Source organism: Diabrotica undecimpunctata, chromosome 1, assembly GCF_040954645.1.
Source record: "Diabrotica undecimpunctata isolate CICGRU chromosome 1, icDiaUnde3, whole genome shotgun sequence".
Taxonomy (NCBI): domain Eukaryota; kingdom Metazoa; phylum Arthropoda; class Insecta; order Coleoptera; family Chrysomelidae; genus Diabrotica; species Diabrotica undecimpunctata.
In genome coordinates this window covers 37,960,641-37,976,543 of record NC_092803.1, presented here as the reverse complement: position 1 = coordinate 37,976,543, position 15,903 = coordinate 37,960,641, and positions in this window count along the sequence as shown.

Here is a 15,903-nt window from a genome sequence, read left to right as displayed (position 1 = left end):
TCGGTCTACCTCGTTTTCTCTTTCCTTCTGGTTGCCACTTTAGTATTTCTTTTGGCATTCATTGTTCGTCCATTCTTTGTAAGTGTCCGAACCAGATAAGTTGTTTTGTTGTTAGGTCATCTGTGATTGTTCGTTTGATTCCCATTATTTCTCTAATGCGTTCGTTGGTAATCCTTTCTCTTCTAGATCTTCCTGCGGCTCTTCTCCAAAAATCCATTTCCGTCGCTTTCAGCGTTGACAGTGTTCTTTCTTTCAGTGGCCATACCTCACAGCTGTATAAAGTGATACTTTTTACTATAGTCTCATATATCCTCTTTTTATTTTCTTTGCTGATGGATTGGTCCCATAAAATGGTGTTTAACATTGTGATGGCTTTTCTCTCTGACGTATTTCTCTCTCTTATGGCTTTGTCTAATGTTCCATCTTGTGAAATAGTGATACCTAGGTATTTGTAGTCACAGCAGTGCTTTATCGTAGTGTTATCGTCTAATATGAGATCTTTTTGTTCTGCTCCAATGCACAGGTATTCGGTTTTCTTTTTATTTACTTCTAGACCCCATATATCATACTCTTCAATTAATTTTCGTGCCATATAGTTTAAATCGTCATAATCTTGAGCCATTATTACTTGATCGTCTGCAAAGTTAAGCGTATATACCATAGTATTGGTGAGCGGTATCCCCATTGTCCTGCATTTTTGTTTCCATCTTTTTTAAGCACTTTCGAGGTATATTTTAAATAAAGTGGGAGACAAGCAACATTCTTGCTTTAATCCTTTTGATGTTATAAATCCTGTTGTTATTTGTGTCCCCGCTTTTATCTTTATTATTGGTTGGTTGTATAGCACTTTGACGGCTTTTATTAATTCTATATTAATATTCGTGCTTTCCATTGATTGCCACAGCTTCTTCAGTGGAACGCTGTCGTAGGCTTTCCGTAGGTCGACGAACAACATACGAATCTCTTGATTCCTTGCCATCTTTTTTTCTATTATCTGGGTTAAGGAGAAAATGTGGTCAATAGTGGATCGACCCGTACGAAATCCTGCTTGTTCTTCTGCTTCATAATACAAGTATTCTCTCTCAAATCGGTTCTTTAACACCTTTCCATATATTCGACTCATAGATCCGGTTACAGCTATTCCTCGGTAATTTTCACAATTATTTTTATTACCCTTTTTATGTATAGTGCTAAGGTGTGATATCTTCCATTCCGTAGGGATTTCGCTTGTGTTTATGCATTCTTGAAAAAGTTGTCGAAGACATTCGTACAATTTGTTCGTTCCGTACTTAAACAATTCTCCGGGTCACTTTAAATAAAATCACTTTAAATAAAAATTTTAAATCCATATCTCCTTAATATTTTCTTAATTTTTAAATTCTAAGTTGGCACTAAACAGCGACCCCAAGCGGCCATTTTGGCAAACATGCTTAGCTGACTAGAAACGAGTGGCCAACGCGCACTTCTGTTCTAACTGCTGACGGGTAAAGAACCTTAGGTTTAAAAAGTAGGTGGCCAGGGATGGCTTAGAAGTTTTTTAGAATATTAAAGTTTTTTTGGGGAAGAAGAAGTTGCAGAAAGTTTTGGTTTGTTTTTTTTTTGAGCGTCCCGTTTGGTTTGTAGCCACTCTAAGCCGGTAAGTGTATCCAATTATCAATAAAAAAAAATATAAAAACCGTCAGCCATTTTGATGTCTATAATATTGTCACTTTTCCTTTGATAGTGGATATATCTATCTGTCATTTCTCAGATCATTTCATTAAGAAATATTTTACGTATTTATAATAAAATAAAATCATATGTCAATTTTCTATTTTACTTTCCGGCCTTAAAAATATATAATTATCTATCTTTAAAACTATCTATTATCTATTAAGAGTATCTATAAAAATATTCTGTCTCGTTCCGTTCCTAAAATAAATCCATAGCATGCCTTTTCGTTAAAATTATCTATCTAATCAATCCATTTTCAATAAAATATTGTCAAACCATACGAAGATCACATTATTTGCATTAACCATTAAGGTTGTTTTTTGCTTTAATACTTCCTGCTTTCATAAGTAACTTTTTATAATGCCTTTTAAGGTTCATAAACCTTGTGTTTTTCCCTACTTTTTATCAATAGTAAACTTGAAATTGAACGTTAGGAGTTCAACCCCTTCCGCTTGATAGCAAATAATAAATTCATTGTTGAAATAATATGAAATTTTCAAAGATCAAAGAAACAACATTAGATCTCTCAGAGATCTAATGTTGTTTCTTTGATCTTTGAATCTCTCCCGTTATTCCAATCTGCAGCCTGAAAATTCCTCTCCTACATTGCTCTTTCAAAGCCTCCAAACATTTAAGATTATGTTCTTTTTTTTTTCCTTTTTTTAACTAGTACCCATTGTATTATTTGTTTAGAAAGTCATCTATTATCCATTCTTTGGACATGGCCATACCATGCCAATAGTTGTTTTGGTAGAATATTCTACCAGAAGTGTATTTTTAAGTGTAATAAGCGACGTGCTAGGGTTTGTATAGCTGCCATGCTTTGCATCCATGCAGTAAGATGTTTTGAAAGATTAAGTTAAGGGGATTTTTTTCGATATATATCTTTGGACCACAGTATTAAATTAATACATTCTTTAACCTTTTTCTCTCTAACTACCCTGTTTTTATTTCCTTTTTACATTAGCCATTGCGACTAATTATTGAGCCTAAGTACGTGTACACTATTAAAACTAATCCAAAAAATAATAAAACAAAACAAAATTCATCTAGAATGGAGATCAAGCATCATAATACTTCTTTTCAAAAAGGGAGACAAATTGGACCCGAAAAATTACAGAGGAAGTAATTTATCCAACACTACACTAAAATTAACAATCAAAGTGATATATAAACATATTTTTTAAGCCGTTCTCTCTATTCGGATTGCCGAATATAGGCCTCTCCTAATTCTCGCCATTTATCTGTGTTGTTTGTAAGACGTTTCCACATTGATCCTGCAGTTCTTTTAATATCGTCGTTCCAGCGCATTTGCGGCCTTTGTCGTGACCTTTTGGCTTCATATGGCAGCCGATTTTTTGAAATCGAAATTCCCGATTTCTTTATTCGATCGGCCATCCTTAAGACGTTCGTTATGTCCAGCCCATTTTCATTTCTATTTAGCTTCCTGTTCCATAGTATCTTTTACTTTTGTTTTATTACGAATGTCCTCATTGGTTTTATGGTCTTTCAGTGAGATACCCAGCATCTGTCGTTCCATAGCTCTCGGAGTTTTTCTGATCTTCTCCATGTATATTTTAGTGAATGTGTAGGTTTTAGCTCCATATTTAAGTACAGGTAGGATACAGGAATTAAACACTTTGGTTCGTAGTCTTTAAGGTATATTTTTTATTTTTAAGTACGTATGAGAGTCTTCCGAATGCTGCCCATTCCATTTTTACACGTCTGCTTATTTCGGTAGACTAATTTTCTTTACTTACCTTGACATTTTGACCCAAATATGTATATTCATCTACGTGTTCTTTCTCTGTCCCTTGGATGTTTATCATAGGTTTGTCATCTTTGTTTGACATTGGTTTAGTTTTGCCGAAATTCATTTTCAGTCCTTTTTTTAGATATTCTGTGTGTAGCTCCTTAATAATCGTATTCAGTGCATTTTATGTGTCGGCTATTAGTACTACATCATCTGCATATCTAAGATGGTTCAAGTATCTTTCATTAATAGGGATTCCCCTCTTTTCCCAGTCTATTGACTTAAAGATATCTTAAAGAAAGTGATAACATATAAACTAAATGTAGCAGGACTAGGTTTTAGGTCGGGAAGATCATGCACCGACGCTATATTTATAACGAGACAAGTGCAACAAAAATCGTTAGAACACAACAAACTGGCATATCTATGTTTCTTGGACTTAAGAAAGTCTTTGACCGTGTCAAATTAAAGGACGTTATCATCTTATTGAACGCAATAGAGATACCTGTAGGAATAATTAAAATGATCGAAAATGTCTAAAAAAACAACACAATAAAGGTAAAAGTGGAAGAAGAACTAACCGACCCTATTGAAGCTGGTAATGAAATAAGACAGGGAGCTTCCCTGAGTCCTCTATTGTTTGAGGATTGAACTTGATTATGACTGAAATAATAAAAAAATTAAGAACTAAACAATGATATCAAATAGGAGAAAAACAACTTAAAATAATCTGCTATGCAGACTATCTCTCATCTACTACATTATACATATACTAAATAAAGATTAAAGTGAAGACGATTTACAACATATGCTGCACTAATTTTATATAACTAAATGCATGGTTACAACAGCAAATCTACTAAGATGTAAATTGGAGCTGGAAGGTCAGCTAATAGAACAAGTGATGGAGGTTAAATATCTAGGCATCACATTATCTAGCTACGGAGAGCTTGAAACTGAAGTAAAAGATCAAATGAATAGAGCAAACAGAGCCACAGGCTGCCTGAATGAAACAATATGGAAAAATAAAAATATCGAAAAGAAATGAAAGGCAGAATATGACATACGCGGGGAAACACGACTTGACACAAAGAGGACAAAAAGAATATCAGGAGAAACAGCAAAGATAAAAACGCTTAGAAAAATTGATGACAAGATACTATGGGACAGAGCTAGAAGTACAGATATATGACATAAATGCAAGGTGGAGAACATCAAGAACTGGGTAAGAAATATAAGAGTAGAATGGAATGACCATATAAGCTGAATGACGACAAATAAAGTAGTAAAGACGGCAAGAGACGGTTCCCAATAGAAAGACGATCAGTAGGAAGACCACGAAAACGATGGAACGACAACTTACTGGAGGCACATTGTAAAACAGACAGAGTCATGTCTACATAAAAAGAGGAAGAAGAAGAAATACGTATACACGATTCCTAATGTATAGTATTATGTTTTTGACTTGCAGACTTCATTCTTTATATTCTTTAAATAACCTTCAAGCTATGAATTCTAGGTCATCTTTATCATAAGTACTTTTAAAGTGTAGAAAATGATATGCATTAGGATATAAGCACCTTTTGAAAACTGCCAATCGCTCTATTCGACTAATCTAGCCACCCTCTCATAAACATTTTTATGGAAATAATGTGCTTTATTATGCAATTTTGTGAAAGTCTTACAGTGTTTCCTTCAGATTTTCATGCAAATTAACTGGCTTTTTGAAGGCAAAGAATTTTTGCAAAGTTCGTAAAAAACGGGGATATGATAAAATCCGAAAGCTTATAGCGACAATACAAGTGCGGTAAGGAGCTTTGACGCCTGTAGTCCCATTTATAAAAAGGCTCAAAAAGAAATTCCTATAAATCACACTCACGGAAGGACTATATTAAATATAAATCATCATTGATTTCTATAGCTTTGGCCCGTATATACGTGACCTTCGTTATTAAGTTATTTTTCTCGTCTACGGCAAAATAAAAAATCAATAAAAAGTTCATGAATAATAAATTTTTCTAGCCCCTAGAGTGCTTATTATATTATTTTATTACATTGTTTAGAATTTTCGAATTTATTAGATATTATCTGGAGTATTGATTCTTTATCATCAAACTGTTAATATTTTATTATTACATTTAGGTATTATGATATTATTTATTTAATTTATTAATTTAATAATTATTAAATAACTATATGAAATGAATTATTTTGGTTAAATAAATGCAACTAAAAACGCTTTTTTGCATTTTTGTTTGTTTAGGTGTTTGTAAAAAATGTAACAAACAATTTAAAGTCAGCATTGGGTCCTAGGATAGATTTCAGAGCAAGACGGTTACGTAATAATGCTTATCTTAAAGAACATCTTAGAGATACTTTCGGAGGTAGTTCCGTGATTAAACAGAACTATATTGCAGCATTAGAATAAGCTTACATACATAAGCGGTTCTTTCCCAACCTACGTTTGATTCGTTGATTCTCTAGCCAATCAAATACGCCTATTACTGACAGTTGACGTAAAACTTCGTCCATGCTGGCCATTCTTTCGAAGTGTTGAACAGCAAGTGACGGCTGTCGTTCAGGTCAGTATTTGTACATAGTATTGGGTGTTTATTTGTACTTGTGTAGGGCCAAGATGACAAGATATACGGAAAAAGAACAAGTACTGATCTTAAAATTACTTAGATATTTTCAATTGGAAAAAGAAGCTGGACAAGCATTATTACCAATTTCTGCTGTTCGTGAAGTATTTAATTATTAATTAAGTATTTTATTGCCCTGAAAATAAAACTGTTTTATTTATTGTTTATTTTAGCGTGTTGCTGAGGCGTTAGAAATTTCTTCTCTAATTAATGCTTTGCTAGGCTATGGTCGAAATATTTCATCATGAATTCGTCTAAGGATATATCTTTAAGGAAACTCTTCACTGGCAGTATTTTTCTATAATTTTCTATTACACTGATATTCAAATTCTACTTTTCAGTGTTTTCAATAAACGATTATTATTACGCAATAGTGAATAAATAGTTTTTATGATTAGAATTATATTTTATTTATGTAATTAATTTATAAGTTACCTAATAAATTTTTGAAAACAGTATTTTTTGTGTTACTTTACTATGGCCAAAAAGCAGTAGTGAGAATAGAAGACATAACATCAGAAGAAATAGAAGTACAAAGAGTTGTTCGACAAGAGTGTATACATTCACCAGTATTATTTAATATATACTCGTAAGACATATTAAGTAAGGCAATGGATTAACGAAATGTAGGCATTAGAATTAATGACATGATCATAAATAACGTGAGATACTCTAATGATACAGTTCTTTTAGCCGAATTACATGAAAACCTACAGATACTTCTTAAGTAGGTGACCGCAGTAAGCGAAGAAGAATATGGACCATCACTCAACAGAGCAAGAAATATATGATAATAACAAAGACAACTCAGGACATTCGTGAGATATATGTACAAAATCAGCATATTGAAATAGTAAGAAAATTCGAATACCTATTCGCTCCGTGCGTGCGTGACTGACGCGACACCTACCGCCTTCATCTGACAGTTTTGGACCTACCAATTTTCAGGTTAAACATATGACATTAATGACATATGTTTGACATTGTTAAATACAGGCGAAATTGACAATTATTAATAATTAACTTTTTAATTATATTTTTTCAGTTTATGTACAAAATAAATGTAGTATTAAAAACTGGGTTTCTCAAAATTCATCATAATATATCTTTTTAACCCCAAACGGAAAAGAAAGGGAAAAATCTAGTACTGACAAATCAAGTTTTTCCCGTGAAAGAGCATATAATTAAAAACAGTAATAGTAAAAGTTATGATATAAAAGCTAAAGTCATCAGGCACTCTGCAGTTAGCTTGAAGCCTTATAAAATATCATTTAAGGTAAATTATTTAAATATTTCAATTGCATAAAAATGAGGTTACGTGATATTTCCTTTTTCATATTAATAGCACGGATCCATCTTTTTCTTTTCTCTAATTTATATGTAATCTTTGGGAACTATAAAAACTACACTTACTATTTTTGCTATTATTAGCACAACTAAATACGCAACGTGTATTTGCACACCTTTTTGATAAAATTTATGCGTAAAAAGATAGTGTCCAATTTTGTCATATTTCGCCGCTACGCACGCTGGCATCGTTTTAAGGTACCCCTACCATGGTCACGCACGGAGCGAATATACAACTATTAATAAAAACAATGACAGCTCTCAAGAAATACAAATCAGAATCTGAATCTGAAGAAAATTGACGTGAGGACACTGAAGGCATTCGATATGCGGATGTACCGAGGGGTACTAGAAATCTCATGGGTAGATGGAATAACCAACTTTAAGATAATGTGACGTATACATAAGGAAAGTATTAACAATTAAGAGGAGAAAAGTGGGATATATGGGTCATGTGATGAGGGGAGATAAATATCTATACTCCAGGTCATTATGCAAGGAAAATTTCGGAGAAAAAGATCCATAGGAAGGAGACGTAACTCATATAATAACGACTTATTTAGAGCCGAGGTCTTAAAATGAAAAATCGCTGTGATAATTGCCAACTTTCGATGCGCAGACAGCCCCTTGAGGAGAAGAAAATACAAAAATTCAAAAATGAATCATTTTGTCGTCAATTTTAAATGTTTCCATATTTATAAATTTAATAAACAATATTGTTTACTTTTATTTTTATTAATATACGGGATTACCCACATTACAAAAAAAATATATGTTAACATATTTTGTAATAATCAAATCTACTCAGATGACCTTGCAATAAAAATACTAGTAATTCCACAAGCTTTTCACCTGTGGCTAAGTACGATCCTGGCATCTGTCAGATTTTTTGTGGTGATTCTTTGTGTCAAAATTTCAAAAATTTATGGGATGGTCCGTCCTGGTTTTCAACGCCTCAATTTTAGAGAATAACCGGAAAAAATAAGACCTTACGTTATACTACATTAACAGCAAAGAATAATTTTATTTATAATTAATACATTCGAAGATAAATAAATTAAATCTGTGATGGATTCATTACTACATGAACAGAAGGGAGTCTCATAGATTCAAATCCTATAAAGATGCTCTGGCAAGAGACCATAGTTAACACATAAAGTGGCATGATGGATTAAACGTATCCAACAGTTTAAAAAAAAATGTATCAACTTAGAATTTATGTTTAGCCACGGTGGATAACGGAAATGCACCAAATCACTAACTAATGCATATGAAAAGGTTTATAAAGCATATTCAAAAAAGGTAGTAAAGGTGGTTTTTAGGATACACACATGACAAGTCCCTGCAAATGGTCAAACTTTTTTTCAGCAAAACAAATAATATGTATTAATATTTTTTTTTTATTTATAAAACAAAATTAAGGGACAACAAGAGCCTTAAACTAGTTTTTGCAAACAAAATTATGTTTTAGAAAAAACAGTCAAAGGAAAAATATCCCTCGTAGGACTGACAGCGATATTTTTAGTTTTTTTTTGTTTTATTCGTCGTTGACTTCCTATCCATAAATGCAACATTTTTTGTGTAGCAATTTGCATAAATTTACCATTTTTCCATGTAATTCAAAGAATGATTTTTAGTTGAAACTCCTTTTGGAACGTCATGGAACGAAAGCTAAAAAGTCATAACATGTAGATAGTAATAATTGGTATTGAAATCTGACTTTTTACCTTTTATGATGTTTTCCCTAAATTTTCTTATTGCCATTGTGTCTTTTGTTACTTCTTGATGTAATACGAAAGCATTTACAAGAGCAGCATCAACAATAAGTTCCACAGCCAACTTTTAATACTATTTATGTTCAATAATTCTCGACACGCCTAATTCATTCTATTACGTCATAATTAATGACGCACTGAAAGTACCTACCTCTGGGATGTTCTTTATAAACAATGTGAGAAATAGTAGTATAGAAAATCTATATTTTTATAAAAAAATTAGAAACGTTTGGCAAAGTAGAGTTAATATATTATAACGTTATATACATCACATGTTTGTTATTTTTCTTTAAATAACTATTTTATTTCAATTTCTTTTGACTTTGGCTCCAGTAGTCAGAGTTGAAAATGACACTTGTAACGAATAGTTTTGCCTACCACATAGGGTATCATTATGGGTGTTTAAAAATTGGGGACAGAAATTACTGGGGTGGAAATAGGGCAAGCAAAATAAATGAAACTTATGCGACCGGCGCTCAGGGTCTACTTAGAGAAACTGGGTCGTGGATAAATGAATGGCAGGGGTGTTGGATTGGGAAACTACAAAAAACAAAAGAGGGTACTTACATAAATCTTCTGTACAAATGGCCAAACAGACCACAAGAAAGTCCTCTAGCTATTTAAAATGGGACGCCGCTTTGAGGAAACTTTCTGCTGGATGAAAGAAAAAGGTTCTTCCTTCCTAAAAAACACAAGAAAAAGGGTTAGAATATTTTTTAAAATAAATAGACAAATTGGTTTAGGGAAAAAAATTAAACATTTATTACTGCCTCACCACAAACAAACAAACATTTACAAAGTAAATAGTACAAAAATACTATATTAATAGTCACAAAGGTAAATACAAAAATAACAAAGAGAAACATTTACTATATCCTATCTGTTTACACAAATTATTATAAACAGCTGTTTACAAGTTAGAGATACTACAAAACTTACAAATGTTATTGGGCTATAAGTTGTAGCAGAAATAAATCATTACAAATAAAAAAAATATCTTTTAGTAAAATTATTCATAGAAGTTAACCTTCTTTAAAAAACCAAAACAAATTAATGTCAAAAAATAAAACTAGCTTTCAGATGTCAATATTAAATTTTAAAACAAAACAAATAATATGACAGCTAGACCTAGACCACACCCTAGCATCTACAATATTAATTAATACTATTTTTTAAATTGTTATGAAAGCAAATTATTATTAAAAATGTTTATTCTCTCTTTAAAAATCAAACACAAAAAGTAACCAGGATTGCACTAGAACTTTTGGGAGTGGAAACTAGACCTACACTCTCTGCCACACAAACAAATTTATCTTCATACTATGAAAAGTATTTTGAAACGGTTTCCTACGACAAAAATTTAAGGTTGAAATTTGGGGCCCTGGACACAAGCTTTGAAAATCTGTTTCTTAAAAAAACTGGAACAATGTGGGTGTTTTTTAAATTTATAGCAAACGCCGTTTTACAAATATCTCATATGAGAAACGGCATACAACAAAAAACAGTGATTACTCTTATCTAAAGTGACACATTACTTTGAGTATAAATCACTTTTTTCAACAAATTGACCTTTTCTTTTTTTAAATAAATTAAACACGTCTGTACTCAATCGCCAACATTTCAAACCTTCTTAAACTGCACAATTATATGCCACAAAACTACCAATCTTCCATAACATATGACGAAAAACACATAACATTACAAATTTGACGAAAAAATCGGTTGCCTGTAAAGTCGGTTTTACGGGCAAAGATTTTACGTGACAACGTCTTTTTCTCGGTAGAATATTTATTGATATGAATATTATTAAATTGCACAATAGGAACAAGGAATTGAATGAAAATAAGAATTGCACAAATTTTAACTATAGAAATATATTTTGTTTACTAAAACATTGTACATGTAAACTTAAACTTAACTTATTTCTATTTGAGTGATTTTGTTGAGGATAGGACGATGATAGGAGAAATATGAAATGAAAGGAAGTGTTTCTGCTGTAATGTGTCTTGAACGCCAAGAACGCTCGAGAAAGACAGAGACACAAGCACGCACCGATTCAACGCGCCTAATTCTCTAGTGCTGCGCGCGTAGCGGACCGATCATGTTTGAGTGGGAGAGAGACGCAAGGCATTCGCCGGTCCTGCGGGCCTCTCTCTCGTTCGGTGACTCATCGTAACAGACGTGAGCGGGCGTTACACTTTTTCATGAATGACTCCGAGCCACAACCTAATTTAAGACGTTGTCACGTCAAAATTTGGACACCAATAAAACCAAACACGCCTTTAACAGCGGCCGGACTTAGCAAGAGTGAGTAAATTCTTAAAAATCATTCGCTTAACTTGGTATAAACAAAACACGAGGGTATCTCAATATATACCAAGGAATTTACAAATGCTACACACTGAACCTCTAAACAAGCTGAATTTTTCTGAGAATATTAATTTTGGGACTTCAAAAAGGATGCAAAAAAGTTAACCACTTTTATCCCTGAGCTTTTTCCTAAAAATCCCCTCGTAGGTGGGTAAAAACGCAAAAAAAATGATTTATCAAGAACCAAGATTTGTCCTCTCATAACATACCCTAAGTACTCAAGTTTTCTTCTTAGAATAGTCAATATTATTTCAGCTTCATTTCCTATTCGTCTAGTAACTTCTGCGTTTGACATTTTTTGAGTCCATGATATTCGTTGTATTCTTCTGTAACATCAAAATTCAAAGACGGCCAACTTATTTAGATGTCCATGCTTCCAAGCCATGAAGAAGAGTAGTGCATAAGTAACACCGAAGTATTTTTTGTCGTAGTCCTAACCTTATATCCGGACAACAAAGAAACGTTTTAAGTTTAACGAGTGATGCCAGTCACGGCTGTCAAAATCTTTTGCTTTTTAATATGCCATACTATTTGTAAAGCCAAATTTTGTGTAACTAATTTCATATTCAATAGTTTTAACAATTCTGCTGTGTATTATTTTCAAAAATGTTTTAAGTGTCTGACTCATTAAAGCTATTATTTTGCAATCTGAGCAGGATTGCACTTGACCTTTTGGGTATCTCCACAAAGATCGATTGAATCCATTGTGTGGGGATTGTGGCAATCTGATATATTAGATTAAAGAGTTTAACCATTACATCAATAACATCTTCATCAATGAGTTTTAATAATTTGATGGGCACATAATCTGGTCCGGTAGCTTTGCCCTCTTTTGTGTTTTTAATGGCATATATGACTTTTTACCGAAATACTGGTGGTCCGGTATTATAAATATGTGGTTTCCAATTATAGTTCTTCTCTTTCATTATTAAATAGCTTTGGATGCAATTGATCCAGTGACACAATATTTCCTTTATATCAGTAATAATATCTTCTTTATCATTTTTAGATAGGTAGGTTCATTTTTTATAGAACCTGTCATTTATTTGATTTTTTGTGTAAATTAAAGATATCATACTTTTTATCCACATGTTATATTTCCTTGCATCTGTCGGAGAGACATTTTCTTTCTGATGTTTTTCTGAATTTCTTTATATTTATTCAGGAAATACCTCTAGGAATAATCAAAAAGTTGGAAAATATCTATCAAAAGAGTAAAAATCTTCTTTTCTCTGAGGGTGAAAATTTATAAAACCCGTACCAGGTTAACCTATCCCTAGGGATGGCAGGCGTGTGTTGGATTCGGGGTAGAGGAGTACATCCGAGCCCATTTTTCATTAAAAGAAAGAAGTCCTGCAAACGGACGTCTTCTTATTATCCTGCCTACCAACTAAAACCACCCTCTCCTACTTGTATGCAGTTGATTGTTGCACGTACTGTACTCCGAAAGTATGATGGCCGCTGTAAGGCTGAAGACACTTTCTGAGTACTCCTTTCTCTTATCTATATCTTATCTCTGAAGTTGGTCCATCTGATGTTTTTATTTTTCTTCTTTCTTGTTTATTACTGTTTGAATGTAATTACGTACAATATTCCATCCCTCCTTTCTTCTCGTCATCTTTAAGATCATCTGTCTTACAGTAACAGTCTTTCTATTTCTATATACATTCTGTTTCTCTCCACTGTCCATCTATTACACTTCAGCATTGTGTGAGTAACAGTGTCAGAGTATTCACAGTATAGGCATTTATCTGTATCTGTCTTTCTGAATCTATAAATATATGTCCTAAAACACACATATCCTTTGAGCACTTGCATCAGGAAGCAATCTATTAGCCTGTGACTATAGTCCACCCAGTCCCTTAGCCTCGGGATCAGCATCTTGGTCCACTGAGCAACATCTTCTGTGTTGTTCCACTCTTCTTGCCATGTTTCTATTGATCTTTCTCTTTCTTCTTTTTTTATTGTATCTGTCAAAAATTCTCTTTTCTCACAGAAATAACTCCTTTATACTGCTAACACATGCAGAGAAACACAACCTGTGATAGTCCACAAGGCCACCGCACATACAGTCCTGTAGTAGACAGACTTGTTCGGTCTACTCGTATTATGGGCCCTTTGTCGTTTAGTGTTTCTATTGCCTCACTCTAGACTGGTGCCGCGTAAAGGATGATTGACTGCACAACACCGTGTAAGGCCCTCCTTCTTTCTGATTTGTGTGTCACTTCCAGATATTTGACGCATTTCTTTGATGTTAGCTGTACCCCTGCAAGTTGGAGTTCCATACCTTGACTTTTCCGTTTACCCTTTAAAATGATGGCTTCGGTCTTCTCTGCTGCGAGCTCTAGTCCGTGATCTGTCATCCAATCCTTCACGACGTTGCCCGTATATGTAACCCAAAATCGGATATCCGGCTTGTCCCGCGCTACTATTAGCATAGCGAGATTATCAACAAAAGCGAAGGAGGTTATACCTTCTCCATATTCGCAGTTCATGATCCCGTCATAAGCCAGGTTCCATAGAGTCGGACCCAAAACCGATTCCTGTGGGACTCCGGCCATTGTGTCAACAAGCGTGCCCTATTAAAGCTGCCAATGGGATAATACAGGAAGATTCTCTGATACCAAATGGAAGAAAAACAACTTAAAATAATCTGTTATGCAGACGATGTAATACTACTCTCTTAGACTAAAGATGATTTACAAAGTATGCTGCACCAATTTAGCATATCCGTTAGAAAATTTAACATGATAATTTCCTCAAAAAAGACAAAATGCATGGTTATAATAACATATAATTTACTAAGGTGTAAATAGGAGCTGGAAGGTCAGACTATAGAACAAGTGAAGGAGTTTAACTATCTAGGCATCACATTATCTAGCTACCAAAAGCTCGAAACAGAAATGAAAAATCAAGTGAATAGAGCAAACAGAGCCGCAGGTTGCCTTAATAAAACAGTATAAAGAAATAAAAACATCGGAAAAGAAATGAAAGACAGGATTTACAAAACAGTCATCAGACCAATAATGACATATGCGGCAGAAACACGACCTAACACAGAGAGGACAAAAAGGATGTTAGAAACAAGAGAGATGAAAAAAAAATGATGGTAAAATACTATGAGACAGCTAAAAGTACAAATATACGACGTAGATGCAAGATGTAAGAAATAAAAGAGTAGAATGGAACGATCATATAAGCAGAATGACAACAAATAGAGTAGTAAAGACGGCAAGAGACGGATCCCCAATAAGAAGACTATCAGTAGGAAAACTACGTAAACGATGGAACGACAACTTACTGGAGGCAAATTAAAAAATAGACGGAGTCATGTCTACATAAAATAAAGAACAAGATTTAAAATTTTCTAACGAAGCTGATATCCCCACATAATTAGTATGGTATGTGGGGGCTTTTTTGTTAAACAAATATTTAAAATTTATATAATATCACTAAATACACTAAAAAACCGTGTATTCATTTATTATTTTTGCACAAATTAGACAGACTTATAATGGACTTGCTGTAATCTAGGTATAGTCAGAAAATAAATAAAAGTAGCAAAAAACTTGGCGAACATGTTTTCGTAGTCATTGTTTTGATCCTGCTATCTTAAAGCGCCTATGAAAATGGTGTCCCACTAGAGATTTAATCAAACATTGCGAGTGCCAGTGTTTTGCAAACATTTCATGACTAAGTATGTACCTTTATAGATTATAATTAATATTAACAGTGAGCTTTTACTTAGCTCCCTCATGCAATCTAGATATTGATTGATTTAGCTTTTGATCTATTTATTTCGTATTTTTGGTATTTAGTTCATTTTAATACATTTTGCTGTTGCTATTTAGATCATTTTTAATTGATAAATTTATTTAAATACCTACTTATTAGGTATTTGTGATTTAAAAGCTTAAAGTTTTATTACAAGAAAAAAAATAAAAAAACATAATTTTTTGTTTCGATTTGTTAACCTTTTTTTGCTGTCTATTTCCTAAGGATATTAAAATTTAGCTTAAAGCTATAAAAATTTTATGGCTTGAAGTCATTCGTTCAGCTTCCTCACAGAAGCTTTAGAGTTCAATTTTATTGTTTTAGTAGAAATCTTGCTTTTGGAAAAACATAACGATTTCCATCGTAAAAGTTGAAGAGTACGTACTTATCCAACTAGTCTTACCCTTTACTTCTTTTACCACAATCGAAAATATCCTTGAAACCCTGAGCTGGGATTTATATTGTTCTAATTAAAGAGCTTTTAAGGTATTTATTGTGTGTTGAACGAAAAGATAACAAAACATCATTT